At 31.5% G+C, this 15599-nt stretch overlaps 1 pseudogene; it reads right to left on the reverse strand.

Moving 5' to 3' along the window:
• Nucleotides 1-3861: 3861 nt before the first annotated feature.
• LOC146719506 (putative cytochrome P450 6a13) lies at nt 3862-14180 on the reverse strand (annotated as a pseudogene).
• Between the last annotated feature and the right edge of the window lie 1419 nt (nt 14181-15599).

Genomic DNA, 15599 nt, shown 5'->3' on the forward strand with positions numbered 1-15599 from the left:
TTATATAATTATTTTCTTGATTATATTTTATGTATTGAGGAACAGCCCTTGCTTGAAAGTTTAGCGATACAAGTATAATAATGCAATATTTTTGCATTCCCACTAGAAGGAAAAGCAAAGTGTGAGAACTTATTTGGTTAATTGGTATATCTTATGCTGATTTTGTAATATTGTATAAAAAAAAATAAATAAAAATAGATTACTTTAATAAAAATTACTATTAAAAAAAAAGAAAATAATATAAGCATCTCTCAAATCAGATTAAAAGATACCTGTCTGAAGGAAAAGATGGTTTTTAAAGATAATAAATTTCCATGCAGGCTGTAAGAAAGTTTTGTATTTAACAGACTGCTTTGTATTAATTATTTATAAATAAATCTGATAAAAAAAAGAAAAAAAAAAAGGAAAAAAAAATATTTGTAGGCTGGGAATGTTCGTTTCAGAACAAAGATTTTATGTAAATTTGTACTACCTGTGGGCAATATCGGGTACATGTTGCAAACACTATTAGCTCTTGACATGATAGGACTAATTCCCGGTGTTCCTGGTGTACATGGTGCTGTGGAAGTTTCGGGACCTGGAGAAAGAGAATGAATCTAAAATCTCTGAATGATATGCGCCAGCTGAGCTATTATTTCGAGACACTCTTGATTGTTTCTTCAATAATGATGGGTGTGTATCCCAGTTAGGTTCTATTGGTGCTTTTCTGTAACAAAAAATATTCGTTTTATATAAGGACATAAAATTGTTGATGTTTTAACTAAAGAAGAATGACTAATCAAATATTTAAATAATGTGAATTTATAAATCATGGATTATAGTTCATTCTTATATTAAGTCTGATAATTTAGTTATATAAAATTAAATAAAATAATAAAAAAATTATATAAAATGGGATATATAAAAATAAATTTTATATAAAAAATTAGTGTTAGCAAAAAATATATTTTATGTATTATCATATAAAAATATTACGGAGGAGGTGGAGGGGGGGGCGAGCAATAGTCAGCCAGATTATCCTGCTTCACAGAACTTGTAAAATTGATTAATCATTAGAAGGACCCTGACTTTCAGCAGTGGCCGTTGAATTTCTTCTACATGGTATTGGAGGTGGCGGTGCTAATATTACAGTATTCTTTGATTTTTTTTTGATTGTTAATGGATCCTGGTCTTGGTCGACTTTGCATTTAGATCTGTTGAATATTAAATATTAGATTATTTAATCATTTTTTCGCACAGACCAAAACACTTATAATCTTTACCTTTCTCTTTGCGAACAATCTGTTTCCGATGTAGCACTATTGCATACATTGTTCTGCGTAATGCATGATTGTTCCACATATGAATTCCGAGCGTAATTTTTCTAATCTAAATTTCTCTAGAGCCAAGCTTTCCAAACTGAGGGCTTGAGCTCGTTCCAGATCTTCTTGAAACGTCTTTCATGGTCAATCACCGCAGTCCTTTGATTGCAGGTACTTCTATCGTAGTGGGACATCTAAAATCAGATATAAAAAAATATTTTAATATAAACGTTGACATTTGACATAAGTTGTAGGATTATGCTCATCATATTAATAATGCTCCAACAATTCAAGTGTGAGTACATAAAGTAGACTCTTGATACCCAAAAAAAAAAACAGCAATGTAAATCACTCTAACCTACATCAAACAGAGAGATGCGATAAAATAACAATATTGAGACTTCCGCTCCGTTTTAACGAGGTGGACGATCTCCAAGAGAAGGTTCTGTTCCGGGAGATCACCTATTTTGCATTATTTCATCATGTTGCTCCATTTTATTAAAATCTCGCCCCAACAATAATCTCTTTTAAAACGGAATCACAGAAGGCAGGGACAGATGACAGATCTCTCGAGTTTCTCGCAAATGCTGACGACGATGCGTACGCTACTGTTCGCAGTAATGTAATATTAACATAACGCGCGATAAGAAATATTCTAGAAGGAGAATCGCGCGATAAAAAACTTGCGGCGAGTTGCAGCGCGTTTAAAGGGCCGAGTTATCGCTTCGGGGGACGGAAGAGATATCTTAGCTCACCGTGGAAATTCCCGAAGAAGCGTTGTCCCCCGTTGAAAGGTGCTCCTCGCAAGCACCCGTGTCCGTAAAGCGCCCTTTTCTTCTTTTCGTTAACGTCGTCCTCGCCTGTAGCGCGCTCCGTTTTCTCGCGGGCGAAAAATCTGCTCGCGAATTTCGCGTTCTCCCGACTTTAAATTTTCCCCATAGTCGCGAGTGCGTTAAAAATTGCGCCTGAAAAAATATTTCCACGGTTTTTTACGAATCGCGAATATATGCGAGAGTGCATGACTCGCGAATACTGTTATTACGATCGGTCAACCCCACGGATTTGCGACGAGTAAACAGCCGGGAGGAGCGGCGCACGGAGGTACAAGGCACGGGCCGAAACGGCACTGTGTTAGCGGTCGTAATAATAGCGGCCCGTCACGAAGAAGAAGAAAAGAGAGAGAGAGGGGGGGGAGGGGAAGAGAATACAGTGGTAGCGTTAACTCTTTCCGTTTTTGTGCAGTAACTTTAAAAAAAGCGAAGCGCGCAGGGCCGCCGCGCAGCGACTACGTGCCCGCGCTCCGATCAGCTGACGACGATGGAGCCTTTTTTGATTACGGGCCGATTCAATTTATGGTTGCGTAGGATCGCGGAGTAACGTTCGGCTCTTTCGACAAAGTACACACATAATACTATGCCGTTAAAAATTTAGGATCCTTTTGTTATGATACATATACTTATTGTTAAAGCAAAAACATAAATTAAAGAATAAAAAATATGATAAGATAAGAAAGTTTTAAAAGTTAAAAAGCATTAGAGAATAAAATAAATTTCGTGGGGACTTTTTTGTGCATTATATGTATATGAGAAATAAAAAAATTCGTACTTTAAAAGCACGACATATTTTGTACAATTATTATTGCGCGCTATTTATATATATGCAAAAAGTTTTACAAGTACAAAAATTAAGTACACTTTCTTTGGAGTTTATTATTTCTCTAAAAACAATGTATACATGTACAAAAAAATGAGGTAATTTCTCACACCAACTTAATTTTACTAAGTATACATAAGCATGTGACATAGATAAGTACGCATAATTTCTATTATAATTAGTGAATAATTTGTACTAACAAACATTATTTTGTTAACTAAAATATTCATATAAAATTTTATTAAAGAATATAAATTTTTGCACAATTTTTTAAAATATAAAAGCAACTTATATACATATAATTTATTACTATTATTTTTTTGATTAAAGTAATTTTTTAAACATATATTAAAAGTATATATATTTCTAAAAGTATTGTAAAAAATTCTAAAAGATTGTATGAATGATTATGATTACACGTATATCATTAAATCGATGTAACATTTGTGATAATATATAATTGATAATATTTTAATGATTTTATATGTGTATCAATTTCTTTTATTTTCTAATAAAACTAGCAGAAATTATTTATTCTTTTTACGAAACGAGATATATTTTTTTATTAAAATGACTTTTTAGAGAAAGATTGTTTCAAGATTAAGAAAATTAAATTTCTTTCAATTTTTCTATAATATACATATATCCGGATTCTAGTAAACAATGAATCTTCGTTTTAAAATGCTTCTGATTATAGTTTTTAATTAGTAACTTATACAAAATACCACAAGGAAAGAAACAACAGCTGATATTCTATTTTTGCCGCCAATTAACCACACATATTATAAGTATAATATATTTGTGATTGCGCTTTTATATATGTACATTAATATATTTAATCATATATTTCTAAGAATTTCTTTAAAAAATCCTAAACATTTTTTTTAAATAAAAAATCGACAGATCTCTAGATGGTTGGACTAATGGTGAGCCAAAATCCTTTTCGCTCGTGGTCACGAGACTTCGTTTGCTAAATTTTATCGGTACAATAGATCTTTCGCACATTTCCACTCGATGATCCTTGAGGAACGATATTATCCCCATCTTGATTTCCAGCAAGGCAAATCGCGTTCCTACAAAGTTACGAAATCGTGAATACATCATTCAGCAATTATGACAATTATTTAATAGCGGTTTCGAAACAAGCTTATTGAATTGTAACAGATGGTTTTTTTTTTGTAAAAAGTGCACGATACATTTTCATGGTGATTGTCCTCCATATTGCATAAATTTGCAAGCTGCTTCATATTGCATATAAATTTGTATGCTCAAGCAACTTGTGTGCATCTTACTTTCAAATAAATAGATGTAAACGAATTATCGAATAAGTTCGCAAATATTACGCAATTAAAAAAAATATGCTTTCTTATTTATGTTAATTATTATATATTTTCTTATTGTCAATTATTAAAATTAAATGTAAGATTAAATTAAATTAAAGATTAAAGATATAATGAGTTAAATGATAATTATACACAATTTAATATTGTTTTGTTTTAGAATAAACATAAATGATAATGATCAAAGATAAACAGACTTTCTAAAATCTATGAATCGATAAGCGAGATTATATGGGATTGGAAAATCTATATATAGATGATTTCTTATCGACAAATAATTCTATCACTGTTTTCAAGCACCGACTATAATCAAACTTTTTTTGGTTTTATACAAGCGAAGCAATGAGTGACGCAACAATGTGCGTTGAGTCAGCAAATTATAAATTCCGGATAAGCTGTTTGCTTAACTTGCAGTTCGTGCAATACGCAATACCATTTATAGCTATTCTACAGAAAAATTAAAATTGAAAATAGACTATTGAGTAAAAATACTTAATAGATTTTGTTTGACTAAAAGCATAGTCAAACAAAATCTATTTAACTTTTCTTATATAATTTTAACTTTTTAAAAATACACTTAAAACATTTAAAAATACACTTAAAACATTCAATTTAATATTGCAATAAAAAGACAGTATAACAGAGAGGCTAAATAAATAAAAATCAATACCTATGCAATTCGTGGCCCTTCTCCAAATGGAAGATATGTGTAAGGATTGTTTGTGCGTTTATTCTCTTCTGTAAATCTTTCAGGATTGAATTTTGTCGGATCAGGATAATAATTTGGATCATGATGAAAGCCATAAATCGGTATAATCACCCGCATACCGGCTGGCAATTCCACTTTACTATTAGGTATCTGGTAATTATACTCACACTTCCGAGATAGCAATGGGGCTGGCGGATACTTTTGAGAGTTTCTACGCACATTTTTATGTTTGTAGTAATTTTATCCAAATTTATTTTATTGCTATGATTTTTATGGTGAATGCATTCGAAATTACTAGTCAAATTTGTCGTAAATGTAAATCTTTTAATAATTATTTTAATAATTTAAATCTTTTAATAAAGATAACAACAAAAAATAAAAGAATAGTATGAGTTATAATAATCTTTTTTTATAGTCAATATGACTTTGACGCTCAGAATATGCATGTTCCAATTTTTTGAGAAAATTAAGATTAAAATTATAAAAAGGATTATAGATCAGCGTAATTTATCATTTTATATTAAATTTAGTCTCTTGTCTAGTTGCCAAATAAAATCTGATGTCAAAATAAATTTTAAATGAAGTTAATATGACAAATGTAAAAATTAATTTTCTTGAAAAAATTACATATGAAAGTTTTATAAATAACTTAATAATTTAGTGTTAAGATTGATTTGTCAGATTTTTAAAATTAAAATTAAATTTAAAATAGTCTTTTTTTAACAACTTTAATTGCAAACTTCTTGAAATTGTGATGTAATACAGTATTTCTGAGGCTAAAATTGTACTCATTGCTAGAAATTACAGAATGATTATTCTCTTTCCCTCTTTAATAATTGGATGTATCGTAATCGAGTGCATACCTAATATTACCATATCGAGATACTCATCTCTTGTACTACGTCGTAAGTTAATTTATTATCTCGGCTTCTATGGCATTGCGTATATCCTGTCTGGTTCTTTCTTGGACTTCCTGATTCAAAGCTAACTCGTAAAGACAGAATGCGATGGTGTTCGAGGATGTTCGTAGCCAGCGGTGAAGAAGACGAAAGCTTGCGCTGCAATAGCGTTTTCGTCTAATTCTACAAAAATAATGGAGTCTTTTTAGCTATTTTCAAGAATAAAAAAGACGAATGCTCTCTTCCACGATTCATTTTACCAATTTCCTTGCCGCTTGGGTGTCCTCGTTGCAGATTGCGCGCCTAGATTCGTTCTCCAAAAACGCCCTGTTCTTTAATTCGCCAGTAGGTCCATGAAGTCGTGTCTTCGAGTATCATTTTTCTCTCTCTGATCGATCATGCTGCGACACCACGTCCTTGAAGAATCCTGGTGACATTCGGATCGATGATTTGTACGCCTAGCGGCTTGTACAACTTCGGCATGGCCGTTCGCAGCATCCCCAGGGGTCGTTCTTGAGCTCGGCTTCGAGAGCCTCTTCGCCGCCCGATGATGAAATTCGGATTCTCATCAGTGGAGAAGCGTGTATCTTTTATGCCGAAGGCACAGAAAACCGATAACGCGATGGGGGAATTTCGCTGCGAGTTCCCGCCCTCGATTGTATTACGATCCGCGTTGCAGCTTACGTCGATGAGCCTCTGCAACTCCTCGGAGCACTCCACCAACAGGTAGAACATCCGTTTCAGTTTGCCTGACGAGAACGCGGGTTGTCAATTCGACCTGAGGCCCTTCCACTTGCGTCTTCGAGATTGAACAGATGCCCGGAGAGTGGATCCTGATGCGGTATACATAATTAAAATGGGATTGACATTTTAACATCAAAGCTCATTATATCATGCATAATTATTTTTGAAGATTAGTGTAATTAGACAAGCTCAAGAAATATCTGTTTTTTTTTTTATCTAAAGAAAGAAATAATAATTACCTGAGTGTTATAATTTGGAATTCCACGGTTCGTGAAGTAAGCAAAATCTTTGACAAATACACTCTTTACCAGATCGGATCGCGTAAGATTAATACCGGCGTTCTTACGCGGAACGCGCCCGGAAGAACTTTAAATTTGAACCACTGGACATTTCTTTGATACCTTCCCGGGTTTGGTGACTTTTGGAATAAAAGTAGGGAACCGAAATTTCCAACGAGCACGGTTGGCTTTTTTGAATGGTACCCGCGACATTGCCAAAAAATCAAAGTCGCCTTAAGATAAAAGTATAGGCTACCAAGAAGAAGTCCGATAAGCAAAAAGGGATCTAGTACACCGTTACAAAATCAAGCATTTTCAATTTTTCGAGCACGAGTTAAAAAAAGATATAATTTTTTATAAACATAATTTTTTAATTTATAATATAAATAATAATTTACAGCTTTATTTATATTTATAAATAATTTTATCTTTGTATCTCACATAAGTGATCCAATTAATTTAATTTTTTAATCTTCAATACACAACATAATTTTTAATATAATTTTCAGACATACATTTCAAAATATACGGGGTTATATTAATTAATTTTTAAACTGAATCATTTGCATCAAATACGATTCAACATCGTCGCATTATCATAGTATAATGCAGTTTTGATTGTTTGATGGCGTCGAGATTATTTTTAAATCTATTTTACAAACTACACTCTAATCGCCAAAAAGAGCATTTAAAGGAGATAGATTATGATGTTCATGTTTTCACTGCGATTTCATGTGAACTTTAACCACACATATACAAATCGTTTCGCACGCAGCTGTTTAGCGTAGATTTACTTCTTAACAACCTTTCTTTTAAAAACATTATTTTATCATTTAATATACTTTCTGTCAAAATTAAAATGGTTTAACTTTATTGTAATATCAAGTATTTCATGTATAAAAGTTGCAGAAAGTTTTTTTTATATATTTTAAGAATTTAAGAACAGAAGAAAAGATAGGAAAAAAGTTTGTCTGTATATAGTTTAAATTTTTTTTAAAAATTTTATATAAATTCTATTGTGTAATTTCCAATTCACTGTTTCTGTTAAAATATTTGATATAGGTATATACAAACATTCTCTCTAATTGTAAGTGAATAATTTAAAAAAAAAGTCATCCGTGATTAATTCTAACATCAGCTAAAGGATTTTTTAATTGCATTTCTTTATCTGATTTTTGATTATAAAAAATTTGCCTCTTTTCTGAGTTTTAAAAACTATCAATTTGTTTAAGATTATAAAATATTTTAAAAATTATATTTTTGCATTTAAAAATTTGCATGTAATAATAGAGAGAAACTTAAGTAATTAAAAAAGGAAAACACGTATACATTTTATTTAAATGGTATATATCATTAATTCTTAACGCGCATATATATGGTATATTAGATTATTATTTTATATAGATTTTTTTATTTTTATATATACTGCAACGCGATATTTTAAGTTTTGCATATTTAGACACTCTTTCCTTTCACTCCGTTTACGCTGTTACGTGACCCTCAATCATTAATTTGATGCATTCCGGTTTTTTTCATTTAATTTAACTGGCACACTCATTCACTCATGGCCGATTACGTTCCGCAGTCCGTGAACTTGACAATTCGATAACGAATCGCTTCGATCCCCATTTAATTTGACATAAAAGGACAAAATAGAAATGGGCGTCGTCGCACTAGAAAACATTTCACGACATTCCAGTTTTATTTGACATTTCTAAACGTTTTGCGATTTTCCAGCAGCGAATGTGCCGCGATCATCACCCTGCGATCGAAGAGGATAGGAATGGATCCGGTGGGAGAAAAAAAAAATAAAAAAATACTGTGTATATATTCATAGGTGTGGACGCACGCATATGTTTATATGTTGCGTCGTATCGTTCTCGAAAGACCTCCCACCACTAAAAGCTATCAATACGAATGCCACGCATTTATAGAGACCTTGCTCGCTCGGAGTCAGTAAATCGGAAGAGTTTCGTAGCTATGCTGATTCTCTTTCGCGGGATATCCGAGATTTTATCTTTCGAGAAAGATTTTACGCTTTTCCTCTCTTTTTTACACACTGAAAAATATTTGTTAACTTGACTAAACTTTTCAATAAATTACTATTTGTTAATTGAACATATGTATATGCATTATAGTAATAATATACGTTTCGTTATGAGATTTAATATATTTAATTTAAATATTTTATATGTTCAGTTAGCAAATAATATTTAATTGAAAGTTTAGTCAAGGTTAACATATTTTTTTTCAATGTAGGAATTATTAATTCCTGCACATACTAAATAAGAGACAGACCTTATTCTATCGAATTTTTTCGCGCGACTCTGACAATTTTCTCGTATCGCATAAATATTTAATTGTAATCAATGAATATAATGAGTAATAAAATGAATGCTTTTTTTTAGCAGACAAAATAAAAACAAGAAGCTAATCTATTTGGTTGCACTACTTATATATCAAACACGAATAGCATACATTATATATGAGAAATCGATTAGATTATATATATATAATATCCATTGAATAAATTTTTACGCTTTTCCTTCTCTTTTTTACTACAACTGAAAAAATATTTTGCTAAACATTGTGCAATGCGTTGTTAATCTAATATAGATCAGATTTACTGGAGATTGTAGAACGTGACTGATTGTACAAATCATTATCTTATAATACGATCAATATGTTATCAAGATGCCAATAAATACATTCAGATGTTCTTTTATATTTTTATGTTGTATAATACAATAATTTATGTTGAATTCATGTATTTAAAACATGACAGCTGATCTCTTAAGTCGTCTTATGAACGTCAAGTATCATATGAATCTTTTATCATTTTCAATTTAACTCTTCATCAATTATTTTCATAATTTTTTTTTCAAAATATATATAACTTAAACCAATAGAAGAAATAGATCCACATTCTTTTCCGGAATAAAACAAAGCTTAAAGTTGGGTGCTGGGACAGTCTCTAAAAGTTTCGCTTCAAGATCGATATCGAATCTATTTTCAAGTTAAAAAGTACTTTTTCGAATTAAGATTATTTCGCGATTCTGTTATGTGAATTCTGGCACCTGTCTTTAAAAAATAATTTTCAATATTTTTGTAGAATGGCAGTAAATTCTTTCTAAATCTGCTCTCTCGAATATAAATTTGATTGACCATTGCAAGAAATAACTACAAAAAAATCGCCTGTAGAAGGTTAGCCCCCCATTGTTCGAATTTTATAATTTTAAAGGTGTTCCAGGTTGTTCTGACTTGTTCTAATTGTTCCAAAAGATCAAATTTAAAAAAAAAAATTTTGCGAAAAATGGAAAAAAAAACGATTTTTTGACCTGGCCCCCCATTTTTCGCAAAATGAGCTAAATCAGTGAAGGTCAAAACCAAATTTTTTTCCTCGCCCCGAAATTTTTAGTAAGTTCATAAATTAATTTCACAGTTATATAAGGAAGGGGATAATATAATGGGGGTGTTTTGTAAAACGATTTTCGCAGACGCCAAATTTAACAGAGAATTAAGTTGTACTTCGTTTCGTAATAGTGCACTTTATATTTTTCCCTAAAAAATAAGAAATTCGCGAGTTCCCCATAATTTTCTATTTTACATCGACCTGTAAGTTGGCACGGCTTTTTTCGATTTCAAAAAAACATAGGGTTAGTACCCTTTTAAGATTTTAGATTTTTGTGGTTTCCAAATAGTTCTGTCAATTTAAGGTCAAAAAACAATTTTTTAAAATGGTGCTAATTCCCGTAGCCCCCCCCTTTGCAAAAAATTTTTTTTTTATGTTTTTGATAGATTTCGACGAGATTAAGTTCCTGAAGTTTTTTAAAAATAGTTCGGGAACTAGCTTCAGATTTTTAAAAAAAAAAATTTTTAAAAAAAATTTGTAAAAATTTTTTCTTGTTGTGAAAAAAGAAATATTCATTTTTTACGGCGAATTTGCGAGCTCTGGATAGTTCTGACCCCCAAAAAAATTTTCGACAATAGTTTGTCGTTAACCAAATTAAATTTAAATTAATTTTAAAAAACTTTTAAGCCGACATCGCGGAAGAGGGTCGTGTGGTAGAAATATCTATTTTTGGGGCCATTTTCGAGTTTTAGGATAGTTGACCTCCAAAATAAATTTTCGAATATTTTTTTGTTTAACATAAAAATTAAATAATTATAAGAAATATAGCACGACATTCGAGAAAGAGTGTCGTGTGGTTATATCCATTTTGGGGGATTTTTTGGGTATTCTGGGGTTCTATGCTCTGCAATTATTTTTAAAAATAGTTCCGGCGAGAAATTTTTTAATAATTTTTAAAATTTTTTAATGTCCGATTTCAGACGACACTCGGCAAAGGGTGTCGTGCTGAGTAATTGCAGTTTGGGGGGGGTTTTTTGGGTAGTTTTCGTAGAGTCTATGCTCTGCAATTATTTTTAAAAATATTTCCGGCGAAAAAAATTTTTTTAATTTTTAAATTTTTAATGTCCGTTTTTTGCACGACACTCGACAAAGGGTGTCGTGCTGAGTAATATCGCAGTCTGGGAAATTTTTTGGGTAGTTCTCGTAGAGTTCTATGTCTGCAATTTTTCAAAATTTTTCCGGGGATTAAACTTTTTTTTTAAAATTTTTTTAAAATTTTTTAAAACCCCTTTCAGACGACACCGAGAAAAGGGTGTGTGCTGATTATATCGCAGTTCTAGGGAGAGTTTTGGTAGTTCTCGTAGAGTCTTGCCTGCAATTATTTTAATAAAGTTCCCGGCGAAAAACTTTTTTAAAAATTTTTTTAAAATTTTTTAAGCCCTTTTTAGCACGTCACTGAGAAAAAAAGGGCGTGTGAGATATACGCATTCTGGAAGATTTTTGGCATTCTCGTAGATTTATCTTGCAAATTTTATTAAATATTTCGGGGTTTTAAAAATTTTTTAAAATTTTTTAAATTTTTTAATGCCCCCTTTCAGCCCCAAAACTCGAGCAAAGGGTGTCGGCTGAGTATATATCGCATTCTAGGAAGAGTTTTGGCTAGTTCTGAGAGTTTTACTTGCAATTATTTTTTAAAAAATTCCCGGGGAGTAAACATTTTTAAAAATTTTTAAAATTTTTTTTTGCCGTTTTTACACAACCGAGCAAAGGGTGTCGTGCTGAGAATATGCATTTTTAGGGGGAGTTTTTTGGGTAGTTCTGAGAGTTTAGCTCTGCAATTTTTTAATAATATTTTGGCGTTAAAAAATTTTTTTTAAAAATTTTAAAATTTTTTAATGTCCGATTTTAGCACGACACTCGAAAAAAGGGGGTTGCTGATTAAAATGGTTTAGGGAAATTTTTTTTAGTTCTCGTAGTTTTCTATGCTCTGAAAAATTTTTTCAATAATAGTTCCGGGGGGTAAACTTTTTAAAAATTTTTTAAAATTTTTTTGTCGTTTCACCGACACTCGATAACTTCTATTTCTGAGTGTCGGCTGAAATCGGAAAAAAAAATTTTAAAAAATATTAAAAATTTTCTCCCGGGGAACTTTTTTAAAAAAAAATTTTAAAAACTAGAATCTACGGAAAGCCAAAAACTCCCCCTAGAACTGCGATTATCTCAGCCCCACCTTTCTCGAGTGTCGTGCAAAAGGACATTAAAAAATTTTAAAAAAAAATTAAAAAATTTTTTCGCCCGGAACTTTTTAATAAAATTTTAAGCATAAAACTTACGGAACGACCAAAAAATTTCCCCAGAAAAGGCGAAATACTCGCACGACACCCTTTGCTCGAGTGTCGTGCTGAAACGACTTAAAAAAATTTTAAAAAATTATTAAAAAATTTTTTCGCCGGAACTTTTTGAAAAAATTTTCGGCATGAACTCTACGGAACTAGCCAAAACCCCCCAGAACTGCGAATATATCGCACGACACCCTTTGTCGAGTGTGTGCTAAAAAGGGCATTAAAAAAAAATTTTTAAAAAAATTTTTTAAAAGTTTTAAACCCGGAACTTTTTGAAAAAAAATTTTAAAAGGATGAACTCTACGAAACTACCAAAACTCCCCCAAAAACTGCGAAATACTCACCGACACCCTTTGTCGAGTGTCCCGGGAAAAAGGACATTAAAAAATTTTAAAAAAATTTTTAAAAAAATTTTAATCGCCGGAACTATTATTGAAAAAATTTCAGAGCATAAATCTAAGAACTACCCCAAAACCCCCCCCAAACTGCGATATATATCACACGACCCCTTTCTCGAGGTCGTGCTAAAAACGGACTTAAAAAAAATTTTAAAAAATTTTTAAAAATGTTCTCGCCAAAAATATTTTAAAAAAAGCGAGCATAAATCTACGGAAAAGCCAAAAACCCCCTAAAAAAGCTTAACTCAGCACACCCCTTGCTCGAGGTCGTGTGAAAACGGACAAAAAAATTTTAAAAAATATTAAAAAAATTTTTAAAATCGCCGGAACTTTTTTAAAAATTTGCGGAAAGAATCTACAAAAACTAGCCAAAACTCCCCTGAACGGGGATATATACTCAGCACGACCCCTTTGCTGAGGTCGGCTGAAAGGGGACTTAAAAAAAAATTTTAAAAATTTTTAAAAATTTTTTAATCCCGGGAAAAATTATTAAAAAAAATTGCAGAGCTAGAACTCTAGGAACTAGCCAAAACTTTCCTGAATGCGAAAATTACTCGCACACCCCCTTTCCAGGTCGTGCGAAAGGGGGACAAAAAAAAATTTTAAAAAAATTTTTAAAAAATTTTTAACCCCGGGAAAACCTTTATTAAAATATTGCAGAGAAAAAAACTCCGGAACCCCAAAACTCTTCTAGAACTGCGAAATACTCAGCAGACACCCTTTGCTCGGGGTTTTCTGCTGAAATCGGCATTAAAAAATTTTAAAAATTTTAAAAAAAAGTTTACTCCCGGGGGAACTATTTTGAAAATAATTTTGAAAGACATAACTCTACGAAACTCCAAAACTCTCCCAAAAACTGCGTATTACTCAGACGACACCCTTTGTCGGTGTCTGCTGAAATCGGATTTTAAAAAAATTTTTAAAAATTATTAAAAAATGTTTAATCGGGGGAACATTTGAAAATAATTGCAAGCAAAAAATCACGAGAACACCCAAAAAAACCCCCCCCTAAAAATGCGAATATACCGCCGAACCCTTTTTTCCGGTTCGTGCTGAAATGGACAAAAAAATTTTTAAAAAATTTTAAAAAAGGGTTTAACGGGGGAATTTTTTTAAAAATATTGCAGAGAATGAACTCACGAGAACAGCCAAAATCCCCCTGAACTGCGAATTATCGCGGGGACCCCTTTTTTGCTCGAGTGTCGTGCAAAAATCGGAATTAAAAAATTTAAAATTATTAAAAAATTTTTTAATCGCCCGGAACTATTTTTAAAAAAAATTGCGAGCTAATCTCGAGAATAGCCAAAACCCCCCCTAAAAAATGGAATATACTCGCACGAACCCCCTTTGCTCGGTGTGTTTAAATCGGATTTTAAAAAATTTAAAAATTATTAAAAAATTTAACCCCCGAAAAAATTTTTAAAAAAAATTGCAGGCATAAACTCTACAAAAAACTAGCCAAAAATTTTTTTAGAACTGCGATATATTCAGCACCCCCCCTTTTTGTCGAGGTCGTGCAAAAATCGGACATTAAAAAATTTAAAAATTTTTTAAAAAAGTTTAATCCCGGAACTATTTTTAAAAAAAATTGCAGGCATAGAACCTCGAGAACTACCCAAAAAACCCCCTAGAATGCGTTTTATTTCGCACGACATTTTTGCTCGAGGTGGTATAATTATCTTATTAATTTTTAATTTTTTAGTTAAAAACCCCAAACATTATAAAAATTATTTGGAGGTCAAACTATCCTAGAACTTTAAAATGCGCCCAGAGAAATGATTTTTACCCGCAGACCTCTTCCGCGGGGTCGTGCTATTAGCTTTTAAAATTAATTTTAAATTAATTTTTGGTATCGACAGAACTTTTGTCGAACTTTTTTTTGGGGCAGAACTATCCAGAGCTCGCAAATTGCGCCGTGAGAATATGAATATTTCTATTAGCACAACAAGATAAAATTTTACAAATATCGTTTTAAATTTTGTTTTTTAACTCGTAGAATGCATAGTTCGCCGGAACCTATTGTTAAAATCTATCAGGAACTCCTAGATCTCGTCGAAATCTATCGAAATACATGAATAAAAAATTTTTTTTGCATAAGTGTCGTGCTACGGGAAGTTAGCACGACATTTTTAAAAAATTCGTTTTTGACCTTAAATTGACAGAACTATTTGCGAAAACCTATCAGGAACTCTAGAACTCTTAAAAGTGCTACTAGAACTCATATGTTTTTTTTGAAAATCGAAAAAAGCCGTGCCAACTTCACAGATCATACTATACCAATCTATTTAACTATACAAAAGTATGAAAAGAAAAGAAATAAAGAGAAAAATATTTGCAATATAATAATATAATATATTATTATGTATTATTATAAGATATTAAAACAAAATTATTTAAAATTGGAAGATATTATTAATTCAAAATCTGATTGTCATGCAAGAAAATGTGATTACTGAAGCAGATTTTTATCGAAATATTTTTTTTTAAGTACCCCTCTTGCTTCAATAAGTCAAATATGGGCCTTGTATGAAGTTAGCCCCCCATTTTTTCGAATTTTAAAAATTTTTAAAGGTGTTCCAGGTT

This window comes from Nylanderia fulva, unplaced genomic scaffold (assembly GCF_048542155.1).
Source record: "Nylanderia fulva isolate GAGA-0341 unplaced genomic scaffold, ASM4854215v1 Scaffold964, whole genome shotgun sequence".
NCBI lineage: Eukaryota > Metazoa > Arthropoda > Insecta > Hymenoptera > Formicidae > Nylanderia > Nylanderia fulva.